The 13402-nt window shown below is 45.8% G+C and overlaps 1 protein-coding gene across 7 annotated transcripts in view; it reads left to right on the top strand.

Annotated features, from left to right (window-relative positions):
- FOXN3 (forkhead box N3) overlaps positions 1-13402 on the top strand; it is a 404980-nt gene that overhangs the window by 232275 nt on the left and 159303 nt on the right. The window lies entirely within an intron of this gene.

Below are 13402 nucleotides of genomic sequence, written 5' to 3' on the forward strand. Positions count from 1 at the left end.
GCCATAGAAAATTCAAATGCATGTAAGGTGGTGCTAGCCAGGAATTGCTCTCGCTTTGTCTCATTCATTATTCCTTTGAAAAGAAGCCTCCCTCTGCTGCTTACTGAAAGGAAACTTCCTCTGAACACTTAACTGCAGAACAGAGCACTTGAAAGGTAAGGCACTTGGGCTCCCCCTTCCTTAATCATAATGGGAAAAGTTTTCACCGCAGGCCGGCCAAAACACTCAATTGTGTGCATTCTCTACCAGATACATAATCCGTGTTTAAATCTCTTGGCAGTAACTCATTAGTTTTTCCCCCTACATTCTTTTCTTCTTTGATGAGAACAAAGCCCGTCTCCCCCCTGCTCCAGATCTTGCTTCTTTCTCCCAGGAAATCTCACTGTTTCCCTTTCATCCCTCAAGAAGAAAGTCACCCAAATGTTATCCCTCCCTCCCTGCTAAAAGATGATCTTGATTCTTTGTACTTGAAAATCTGAGTTCAGAACTCACAAATAGGTGATACCACAGGCCCTGGATTCTGCAGGAGGTGTTCTGGCCATACATCGTGGCCTGACTCTGAGGACCCCCTCACTTGAGCAGTGCCTCCTTCAAGCTCTGTAATGGGCTGTTCTTGAGAAAGGCAGGTGGGGCGTATGGTAACTCCAATGGAATTTTATTATTTAAGCCCTTTGAAGTTCCCTCTTTCTAACCCCCTCTTACCCTCCCCTCTTAGATGCAGAATATTCTGTCATCACTGGTGTTGAAGTCGAAGTTATAGGAGAACCACCGTGAATTTCTCTAATACAACTCTTTGATGCAGAGTCAAACAAAAATCTCTTTCCACCCGATATTCCAAACTTCTATGAAAAAACTATGTAGTGGATGTGAGCTGTTTAGCACTATAGGATTACAGGCAGAGCTTGGAGATATTGTGGGTTTGGTTCCAGACCACTGCAATAAAGGGAATATTGCAATAAAGTGAGTCATAGGAATTTCTTGGTTTCCCGGTGCATATAAAAGTTATATTTATACTCTGCAGTTGTCTAGGAAGTGTGCAATAGCATTATGTCTAAAAACAATGTATATACCTTAACTTAAAAGTTCTTTACTGATAAAAAAAATACTATCATCTGAGTCTTCAGTGAGTCATAGTATGTGTGAACATCAAAGATCATTGATTACAGATCACATAACAAATATAATAATAATGAGAAAGTTTGAAATACTGTGAGAATTACCAAAATGTGACACAGAGACACAAAGTGAGCAAATGCTTTTGGAAAAATGGCACTGATAGATTTGCTCAATTCAGGGTTGCCACAAACCTTCAATCTGTAAAAAATGCATTATCTGGGCATGCAGTCACGTGAAGCACAATAAAATGAAGTATGCCTATATAAAGAATTTAAAATTTAATTAGTTCCTCCTACATTGAACCCTAAATCAAGGCAGAAAACCAAGCATTTATTGAGCATCTACTATGTACCAGGCTTGGTATTAACAGACATCATGTATGTAATCTGTCTTAATTCTTATAAGAATCTGATGAGATTGATTTGATCACTGTTTTACATTTTAGAGAACTGAGGCTAAGAGAGGCAGTCCTGTGCCTGCCAGTGGCAGGTCACCCAGGTCACTCGTGAACGACTGAGCTGGGACTTGAGCCAGCAGTCTCTCCCTATGGTGACTCCAGAGACTCAGCTCTTCCCACCTTACCTTGGCACCTTGTCGTCGCTTCCTTCTGTGGAAATATTCTCCAGTATCTGATAGCTGGAGGGGTGAGCCTGGGAAAGGAAGACTGGCACGTCAGTTTTTATTTTTAATTAATTTATTTATTTATGGCTGCGTTGGGTCTTCGTTGCTGCTCGCAGGCTTTCTCTAGTTGCAGTGAGCGGGGGCTACTCCCCATTGCGGTGCGCAGGCTTCTCATTGCGGTGGCTTCTCTTGTTGCAGAGCACAGGCTCTAGGTGCGCGGGCTTCAGTAGTTGTGGCACGTGGGCTCAGTAGTTGTGGCTCGTGGGGTCTAGAGCGCAGGCTCAGTAGTTGTAATGCACGGGCTTAGTTGCTCCGTAACATGTGGGATCTTCCCGGACCAGGGCTCGAACCTATGTCCCCTGCATGGGCAGGTGGATTCTTAACCACTGCACCACCAGGGAAGCCCTGGCACATTCCTTTTTAAAAGGCATTTTCAGTTCTATAGCGTAATGAGGGTGGGACAGATGGAGGTGAGAGCAGTTCAGAGGCCCCTGCAGTAGATCACATCTTTGGAGATGAAGGTCTGAAACAGCTTGCGAGGAGGGAACAAAGACAGTTGGAGGGAGATCCCTGGGGCTTGGTGGGGAGCGGGGTGGAGAGGCAGCTGAGAGGGGCCTGACTCGTGTGGATGGAGGAGGGCGCCGCAGAGGGAAACGGAGAGGGAAGTGAGTGAGGGCCGTGGGGGGCGTGTGTGTGTGCGTGCACACTCCATGCTTGTGTAAGGATCGCTTCTGTTTTAGACAAAATAGAAAAGCAAATGTAGATGTGAGGTGGGGGAGAATCATGCAATATTTGCTCAAACTTGTGGCTTGAGTTTTATGATTTGGGAGATTATTTATACTGACTGTTTAATAAGAATAAAGAAATTCAACATTCTCCATATTAAAGGTCTTGCTTTGGGGAGTTCCCTGGCGGTCCAGTGGTTAGGACTCCACGCTCTCACTGCCAAGGGCCCAGGTTCGATCCCTGGTCAGGGAACTAAGATCCCAAGTGCCGTGCAGCGTGCCAAGAAAAAGAGAAAGAAAAGAAAAGAAAAGAAAATCAGTGTCTGCCATATGTTCAGTTTCAGTAGAAACAAATTAAAATTTTTAAAAAAAAGGACTTGCCTTGCCGATGAATTCCGTTCTCAGAGATCATTAAGGTTTTGTTTTTTCCTCTAAGCTTGCTTAAATACTCTGTCATCTTTGGGAATAAATGGCCACACAGCCATCTTTCTAATCATTTTTTATGTGTAATTAAAAAAAATATGTTTGTAGGGAGAACTGACAAGAGCTAACTGCCTTTTGGGGTTAAGTTTTTTTGGTCATGGTTGTTAAAGCAATATATTTTGTAAACATTCTTTTAAAAAAACTAATTATTGACCCGAACCTCCAATATGTACGAACCCAGTAAATATTTGTGAAATCAAATGAATAAATGTAATTAGCATCCTTTATTTGATATTGAAATCATAAAATGGATGAAAGACACAGAATTAACTTTCTTTCGGTACAGAATAAGCAAGTGAAGATTTTTCCGAAAATACCTGGCTAATCCTGGTTGACCCACGTGTATACAAATCAAACTGTAAATAACTATCAAAATAGTGCTGTGAAAGTGTATAGTTGCTAAGGCAAGACTTAGATTGCTGGAGATGATAAAGCTCTCCTGGTCACTTTGGCTTCTATGCGCCAAGTTGAGTGGACTACTTGGGTGGCAAAATACAACAAGTAAGGACATTTTCAGTAATAAAAAAAGGTGTAGGAATGATACTAAATTTGAGAGAATCAATTGATATTAATGTGCTAGACCACTGAGCTGTTTTGCAGTTAGTCCTGGAAGATGTAGTTTTAACGAAGTCTCTAGATCAGCATTAAGGGAACAAGAGGTGGGGTGTCAGAATCACTAGAGGGAATTTTAAAAAATTATATAGGCTCTTGATGGTGCAGTGGGCTGTGTGTTGGGGGAACTTTTTGCTGTGAACATAAAACTTCTCTAAAAAATAAAGTCTATTATTTTCTTTCAGACGTTTATGTGAATAGATGAAGGGCATGACTCTGGGAGTCAGGTATAGCATTACTGTGAAGGGTGCTTGTCTCCCTCTATAGCGTGCACCAGGAAAATCATGCTGAGAATTACTGTCCCATGTCATAGAAAGTGGGGCAGAAAAGAACCTAAGACCACCCAGTTTAGTTTCCCCAAAAGGGTACTACAGTGAACAGTTTCCAGAGATGTTAGGACTTTCCTATCGAATATGTGTGGAGTTTTCCATGGCCAATAAATTTGGGAAATGCAGCTCATGATAACTTTGTAGTGAGCTAATTCAGATCTTTTCCCGCACTTTATTAGACAGATACTTTTGGGGGGGGGGCACACTTACCAACATGTTCCAAGGAACACCAATTTGGGAAAAAGTAATCTAAAATAAGGGTGTTTTCAAAGCATGAGTTGCCACTCGCTAATGGGTTGTGAAATCAATGTAGGGCTTACAACCATTCTTTTCTTTTAGTGAAAAATAATAGAATAGAAAATGCCAGAGTGGGTTGCACATGGGAGGGTAAATGTTATTTTGTGAAACTTTTGTTTCAGTTATATATGTGGGTTTGTGTAAACTCAGTCATAATGAAAACTCTATTCCTTACTATAGATGATGGCCAAAAATATTTTGGAGATCACTGGTCCATTTCAGTTCCTCAGTTTTATAAGTGAAAACCCTGAGACTCAAGGGTTTGAGTGGATCTCAAGATCACGTGGGGAGTTAGTGGCAGACAGAACCTGAGTCTACTCTTCATCCTCTTTCACCGACACCAGCGCTCTACCAAATCCATAAATCATCCTGTTTAAAAAGCAGCCCTGGACTTCCCTGGTGGTTCAGTGGTTAAGACTCCACGCTTCCAATGCAGGGGGAGCTGGTTTGATCCCTGGTTGGGGAACTGAGATCCCACATGCTGCGCGGCGCAGCGAAAAAATTCAAAAAACAGAAAACAAATAAAAAGCAGCCCTGGTGGAAACAACCCAAATGTCTGTCAAAGGCAAATGGATAAACAAAACAAGGCTTATATGTACAGTGGAATATTATTCAGCCTTTAAAAGGAACGATATACTGATGGGCTCAACATGGGTGAGCCTTGAGGACATTATGGTAAGAGAGACAAGTCAGACACGAAAGGACAAGTGTTGTATGATTCCACTTAAACTTAATAGAGACAGAAAGGAGATTGGAGGTTACCCGGGGTTGACATGAGGGGCAGCCAGGAGGTAGTGATATTAAACCACTCTGGGTACAGAGTTTCTGTTTGGAATGAGGACAAACTTCTGGAAATACATAGTGGTGACAGTTGCACAACTATGTGAATGTACTCAGTGCACTGAACTGTACACTTAAAAATGGTTAATATGGCAAATTTTATGTTATGTATATTTTATCACAATAATAATTTAAAAGAATCCAGCCACAAAATCATAATAGTAATAATAATAATAATAAAGGCAGCATAACACTTGTTTTAAGCAGACCTCATTTCACACTCTAACACCTGTTCCTTCCTTTGGCCCTTCCCCTGTGCAGGCCCAGGCACTGAGATTTCTGAGGCCACCTAGGCAGGCTTCCTGCGCTTAGGAATCCCTGGAGCAGAGTATGGCCACATGTGGCCTTGATTCTAGACTCCCTGGCAGGTGATGACGGCTAGCATTTTCGCAGGTGATGCATTTTACAGCAGTGGGTCCTGCTCAGCAGATGACCTTTTCCGTCTAATAGCTCTGATTTTCCAACGCAACATTTGGATAAACCCACAATTTTCTTTTGGAAGGCCAAGGAGAAACATATATCATGGTTTTTCTCTTAGTTTCACCCCTCTCCTCCGTTGACCTTTAGCCCTGACCCATTGACAAATACCCTGTTCTCCTTTCCTCTTCCCTCTTCCTTTACAAGACCGCCAGGCTCGCTGCAAACAGCCGTTTAAGTGAAATGCTACTACCCACAGGCTGCTGATAGTGATTCCCACTGTCTCCATTCTCCGCTCATGCTTCTTCACATGTTTGGGTATGAGAATCAGAAGAAGCACGGTGAACCAGAAGTGAGACCAGGGGCGGCCAGATAGCAGAAAGTGGATGTGTGCTTCTTCCTTGGAGCCAAGAAGGTTTTCGCAACTCCCAATGCAAGGCAACTTCTGCCCATAAAAGTCGCAGCAGATGGCAGTCACTGATTGGCTCTGTTTGAGGACTTTGGAGATTTCGCTCTGTCCTGCAGGCACCCTTTTGCTTCCTGTTCCTCCACAGATATTGCCAAACAGCTGGCCTGTGCTTGCAGCGACCCCATCGGAATCTCTGCGGCCCTTAAGTCAGCATCCACGATAAAGGAAACTGAGAGAAAATGCCTCTGAACTTAATCAGTGAAGGTATTTAACTCGGTTTACTGGGAGCTCAGGAAGTACTTCAGAAATAGTTTATTCTTATGTTACCTGAAATTTGCCATGAGTGAGGCTGGTAGAATCTCCCTGAATTAGGGGAAAACATCATGATATTTACCTCAAAACTCAGCGTAACCTTGTGATTTGAAATCAAACCCAGGGTTTCTCTACCTTGGCACCATTGATGTTTGGGACCCGAGAATTCTTTGTTGTGAGAGGCTGTCCTGTGTTTGCAGCATCCCTGCCCTCTACCCACCAGTTGCCAAGAGCAGCTAGCAGCCCCGGCCGCCCCCCCCACCCCAAACTCCTGATGATCAAAAATGTCTCCAGACATTGTCCTGTGTCCCCTGGGGGGCAAAATCGCCCCTGGCTCAGGACCACTGGCAGCCAGGATTCTGCCATGTTCAGAGTTTTAGGCACTGAGGACTTCGTCAGTTGTTATTCTGGAAATAATGGGAAATGGCTTGGGGTTTTTTTTGTTTGTTTGAGCCCGGCCTCATTTGTATAAAACTCCAATTTTTAAAGTGTGTGTAAAGTGTCATCAACTGTGAGAAATTAATACCTAGCACTGCTGTGAGGTGACACCATTACCCATGTCATGGGCTTGTTCTGTGATGGGTATTTGGTTATGATTTCAGTCCAGGTCTCCGTGCCTATGCCAGTCACGTGGCTGAATGATATGAGCAAGTTATTTACTTCCTCTCCTGTGTCTTTCTCCCTCCACGTCTAAGTGGAGGATACCTGCTCTTCATCTTATTAAGTAGCCATGATGTGGCCAGTTCATCTGCTGAACTCACCTCATGGGGGTGTTGTCTGGGACCATGGAATTCTTCATGGTTTCATTACCTGTTCCAGAGCCCCCAGTGGGTTCCCAGGTTCCATCTTCCGTAAAGCAAAACATTCATTTCCTCCCCTAGGCTGGGTAAGCTGGAACGTTTCACTATTCAGTCATCCATTGTTGCTGGAGCCCCCGCGTGCCATGCTTTGTTCAAGTCACTTGAGACACTTTGATGACTAAGCTGGTTTCCTATCACACTAGTTTGAAAGGTGGACTTATAATAAATCTGATGTATCACGAGAACTGCTTTCTATCACCTGTACGAAGTGCTGCGGTTTAATCTTCCTGCCTAAGTCTGAAGAACTGATTGTGGTGGTGATTATTTCGGAAGGTACTAGCATGCAGTCTGGGAGAGCACTGTTCTGGGAGTCTGAAAACCTGGCTTTTTTTTTTTTTTTTTAATGTTGACACTGGTCCTGATTAGCCGTGCTCCCTTTCCCAGGTCACTTTCTTTTTCTGGATCGCACTTCCTGGCTGTGTAAGATGATGTGTACGGGCTGGATCATCTCTGACTCCAGCAGCCTATGCTTATTTTAATAGTAATTGTATTAGAATTATTAGATACTATTATAATAGGTTTCAGAGCTAGAAACCTCGTGATCAGCCAGCCTTTGTGAGGAGGCCCTATTTTATGTTGTTACAGTGGGTTCCCGGCTCACTTGTGCCTGGTGGGGAGACTTGCACAACTCTGCTGGGGTCGGAGGCCTTGCAGCACTTAGAGGTCCCACAGAAGGGGTAAACCAGAAGTCTGAAAGCTTGCCCTGAAGCTCCATGAAGCAAGATGCTATCTCTAAACAGACCCATCCATTTCAGATGGCTTCTTTCCACGGGGCTTTCTGGGGGCGGGGATGCCTTTTACCAGTATCTTTCTGCTCACCTGTGGAATTTTATAAACTTATTCGATTCAGGTGACCCACTCCTTCTGCACCTGAAGCTGTAGGTAAATTTCCTGTCCAGTTTAAACCTTGTCTCCACACCTGTCACTTCTGGATCCTATAAGCTCCATCCCCAGCATTCCAGGGTCGGTCACCTCAAAGGTGTCCATAGCCAAGCTCCCAGCAAGGGACGCCCAGTCGGGAATGAGATCTCTAGGCATATGTAACGGGAGAGAAATATTCGGAGCATCCTTCTCTTTCTCCAAGACAGCTCTGCGTACTTATTGCCCTTTCAGGTGTAGTCTTGCAGGTAAATCTCACCTTCTCCAAGAAACCAAATTTTGAACTCTCACTGCATGTCAGGATAAATTTCCCGAATCACCTGGCTGATATTTGGCACATACTGCCTTATAGTGTGGTCCTGTGTGTGCATGTGCCATTTCTCTTAAAAGATCGTAATCCTCTCCCAGAGCCATGATTGTATTTAACCACCTAGAAGGACCCTACAGCCCAGGTCGGGCTGTGCGCGGATGTGTGTGCGTTAGACACCAGTAAACATCAGCGGAGGGCATGGATGGATCTCGGTGTCAGGCACTGGGGGGCACTCAATAAATAGTTGTAGAATTGGACCAAATGGTAAGTGCTTAAATATTTCACAGTTCTCTAGTCTTTCTACTTTATGCCATTTACTGGGGGTTAGAAAATAAGATGAAGCTGTGTGTACGCCCTGAAGAGTGATCAGTGGTTGCTGTTATCTGAAGAGCCGTAGAGCTCTTAGCTGTTTTACAGCTCTGGTTCTTTTTTTTTTTTTTAAAGCAGTGTTTACTATTTCTGGCCATTATGTACACTAATATAAAAATTTAATTAGACCCTTTCTTTTCAATTAATTTTTACAGCCCTATTTGTTTGCTCTCTCGACAGAGCCTGTATTGTGTGAACAAGAGAGATCAATTTTCTATCACAAAATTCATTACTTTTGACTAAAGTCCAGTGAGTCTGTGATTGTACGCGCCACTCTGGGTGAATTTTCCTGCCGCTGGAGAGAGCTATGGATGGTGAAATGAGCCGAGTGTTCAGGTAGCCAAAGAGAAGTTTTGATTTACTCATGGTCCTCCTCAGGGCGGCAGGTGGAGCAAAGTTAAAAGGCTCTGCAACTCTTGAGATTAGAAATATGCATGTGTTTTATTCATTCCTCATTCTTTTTTTGTTTGTTTGTTTTGTGGTATGCGGGCCTCTCACTGCTGTGGCCTCTCCCGTTGCGGAGCACAGGCTCTGGACGCGCAGGCTCAGCGGCCATGGCTCACCTGCCCAGCCGCTCTGCGGCATGTGGGATCCTCCCGGACCGGGACACGAACCCGTGTCCCCTGCATCGGCAGGCGGACTCTCAACCACTGCGCCACCAGGGAAGCCCTCATTCCTCATTCTTTAATATTTTTTTAAAGTATCTAGAGAAGTGAAGTTAGGTATAGAATATGTAAAGGTTAAGAGAGGCCTTTTCTTTCAAGAGCGCGTATAAAAGAAGATGTCCATTCCAGGAGGGCAGGGACCTATAGTTTTGTTCATTCTTTACCTCCAGGGTCTACACAGTTCCTGGTACCTGGTAGCTGTTTGGTAAATAGTTGTTGAGTGAGGACGCATGAGATAAATACTAACTAGTTTTGCCTTTTGTCACTGATTAAAGTGTTTTCTGGATTAAAGGGTCTCTGGGACTGTCTCTGAATCTCCATGAATAGCATCTTGGTTGGGGCTGCTCTCCAGCGTTGGGAGATACGACCACACCTGTCTTCAAGGGCTGCAGCTCCGACGCCTAACTTGGCAGGGCAGGGGCTAGGCCTGGTCCCCAAGAGGCACAGGTAACGCCCAGTGTAACCAACACAGCCCCTGAGGACAGAGCATGAGCTTGGGAGTCACACACACCTAAGCACAAAGCCACCTGCCACTAGCTCTTGACATGGGGCAAGTCGTATAACCTCTCCTGTTGTCTGTTCATTGATCTGTAAAGCTGGGCCAGTGACACCTACCATCCAGAGTGGGTGGTGGGTGATAAACGAGGGAGTGGGTGATGTCCTCCTTACTGAGATATTAAACAAATGTATCCATTTAAATTCCTTTACCTTCTAGTGGTGTGTTCTCCGTCCTCCTCTGTACTGAACGGTTTACCTCTTCCTCTTGCATGAAATGGGGCAGGTGAGAGAAAGGGCCACAGTAACCTCGGTTCCTTAGGGGGAATCTTTGATATGGTGCAGAGTTGGAGGCTAAAGCATGAGTACAGGAAGGACTCATTCTAGGTGGGAGCAGCAGTGTCCAATGGAACTTTCTGTGATGATGGAAATGTTCTGTATCCATGCCGTCCCAGGCACAGTCACTAGCCACAGGTGGCTGTCGAGCACTGGAGATGTGGCCAGTTTGACCGAGGAGCTGAATTTTTAATTTCACTTCATTTGAATTTGAATATAAACCCATCACATGGCTAGTAACGAGCGCATTGGACGGTGCAGCTCTAGGGCCTTGCTGGGGCTTAAGGACTAGTGGTCTGTCCATTCCCTGGAAGCTTGTGAGAAATGCAGACTCTCAGACATCACCCCAGACCTACGAGATCGGAATCAGCACAGGTGGTTCACGTGCATATTTGGATTTAAGAAGCACAGGGCTAGGCTCTGAGCTGCTCAGTGTTCTGCATGGACTTCCACGCAGCTGTAGTACTAGGGAGGCTGGACCCTTGGAGCTGGAGGGTTCTCACCGTCACCTTTGCCTTCTCGGCTACTCATACACCCTAATGCAGTCTCCAGGGGACCCAAGCGTGTGGGTCTCTGCATCCTGTGGTTGAGAGATCAAAGGAACAAGTTATGTAGCTTTTAACTCAGGGTTCAATGCTGTTTTGCTTATTCCTCCTCATAAACCTTCTTAATCTCTGTGTTCCCAGGTTCTCTCCCCAAAAGGTAACTCTCTTTTTATCTTCCCACTCATCCTACTATAGCTTTATTTTTCCTACTACTTTGCCTTAAACTGGTAAAGATGTGGGTATGTACGTATGCATTTCTGTCTCTGTCTCTGTCTCTCTCTCTCACTTTCTGGATGTTTCACACCGAATCAGTACATTCAGGTTGTGGTTATCTTAATGCTTCCAGCACTCTGGCTACTGATAAATATTTCAAAAGCATAAATAACATTTTCTACATGAAATGAGGGAAATGTCCCCCACCTCTCTGAAAGTATTAATAATTTCTCTTCTGTAATGGGACTGATTTAGCCAACTGAAACACAGAAAACTTCGCAGATTTTTTTGACATCCAACGGTCAGATCACTTTGGCTAATGGGGATGTTACTTGGGTATTGCTGACATTAGCCAAGTTGGGAATTTGATGGAGACTTTTCATTCTGCCCTCTTTCAGCCTTGAATCCTCGCAGACATGATGTGCTGATGGCTCTCCACCGGATGTCTGTCTATAGGATGTTGGTGGCAGGTTGCAAAACTGTATTAAGCTGCACCTTGGGGGCTGCCGAGGGCACTGTGAGGCAGCTGAGGCACTGAGCTAGAAGGGGCACCACACCAGGATTCCATGCCCCTAAAATATGTCTCTAAAACAGACCCAAGGTCACAGCACTGGTAAATGAGGAGCCATAGTGTGACCCCTGGAGGTTTGGTTCCAGATTTTGCACGATTCGCCATCCCCCGCGCCTGCCTTTGCTCCCTGCCGGGAACAGGCCATCTCCCACATTCCCTGTGCTGCCTCCCTCTGAGTGTCGATGTCATTGCATCTGGTCTCTCCTCCTCCAGGTCTTTGCTCAGATGTCACCTTCTCAAAGATGCTTTCCCTAGCTGCTTCAAAAATAATGCATACACACGGGCTTCCCTGGTGGCTCAGTGGTTGAGAGTCCGCCTGCCGATGCAGGGGACGCGGGTTCGTGCCCCGGTCCGGGAAGATCCCACGTGCTGCGGAGCTGCTGGACCTGTGAGCCATGGCCGCTGAGCCTGTGCGTCCGGAGGCTGTGCTCCGCAACGGGAGAGGCCACAGCAGTGAGAGGCCCGTGTAAAAAAAAAAATAATGCGTACACACACACACACACACACACACCCCCCAACATTCTCTATTCCCAGTGCCCTTCTTTATTTTTCTCCTTAGCTCTTATTCTTACCTGTATCATATACATTTATTTGTATGTATGTCCCTTGAGAGCAGGGGCTTTTGTTTTGCTCACTGCTGTGTCCTCTAGATCTAGAACAGTGCTCAACCCCAAATAACACAAGATACATTTTTTTTTTTTGCGGTACGCGGGCCTCTCACTGTTGTGGCCTCTCCCGTTGCGGAGCACAGGCTCCGGACGCGCAGGCTCAGCGGCCATGGCTCACGGGCCCAGCCGCTCCGCGGCACGTGGGATCTTCCCAGACCGGGGCACAAACCCGCGTACCCCGCATCGGCAGGCGGACTCTCAACCACTGCGCCACCAGGGAAGCCCCAAGATAAATGTTTTTGAATGGATGGATGAATTAATGGCTCTCTAACCTGGAGAGCTGCCGACGCCTCTCACTTGGTCTCCTCCTCACCTCTTTCCTGGTGTGCTTCCCCACTGCAGGTGGCCGGAGTGAGCCTCCTGAAACGTCTACTTGCCCTTGACGGTTCCTTCCAGAGGCTTTCTGTGCTTATGGCTCCTGACAGCTTTACAACTCCTCTTCCTGCACCCTTACCAAATTTCCTTCATTCTTTGCCTATGCTGCCGCGTCGTTCCCTGTGTTCTCTGTCCTTCCCTCCACCAGCCCTGCAGGCCCGGGCCCTGTGTCCTCAGATGGCCTGAGCTTCGTCTGTCCGGCTTTCATCCTTCACAGTCATGTCCGTCGACTCCACGTTATGTGAGGACAGGAGCCACCTCTATCTTGCTCCCCTTCGCTCTCCCACCTTCAGACTGAGCACCCCGCACAGAGCAGGCGCTTGACCACTGTGTATTGAAGGATGAATGGGGCCATTTAATTCTATGGGCAGAAGGAAGTCTCACTTCTGTAGAATTCAGGGTTTCTTTGGCACTGTGAGGCCTTACTGTTCAAGCTGTGAGATTTAAAGACAGAATGCTTCCTGCTAATTATTAACAGTTGCCCTGGAAGAACAGAGCCATTATGGGGCCCTGAACCCTGACACGCTGCCCCCCCCCCCCCGCAGCCCCTGGTGAGCAGTGCCATAGAGCAGGGCGGGAAGGCAAAGGCAGGTACCGCCCTGGCACCCGCTACCGTCCTGTTACCCAAAGAGGATTGCGATCTTGGGGCCAAAAGCGTAGGGAGTGGGTAAAAGGCTTTGCAGTGAGATTATAGCGCCTAAAAACTCCTTGCTTTTGTTCAGGAAATAAGGTATTGGTTTTCTTTAAGGCAGCGAGACAATCCAGTTTAGGGCCTGGAGTGGCAGATCGATGTCCTGGCATTCTTCAGATACTGAAAAATCAGTTGATCTGTATTTGTACTTACTGGGTTTCTTGTTTAAAAAAAATAAAAAGGAAGAAGAACGACAGGAAAGGAAAGAAATTTTAAAAGCTCATTAAAAGTCCTCTAAATGAAGAAAATTGAACGCCAGATCTC

This window comes from Lagenorhynchus albirostris, chromosome 1 (assembly GCF_949774975.1).
Source record: "Lagenorhynchus albirostris chromosome 1, mLagAlb1.1, whole genome shotgun sequence".
Classification (NCBI taxonomy): Eukaryota; Metazoa; Chordata; class Mammalia; order Artiodactyla; family Delphinidae; genus Lagenorhynchus; species Lagenorhynchus albirostris.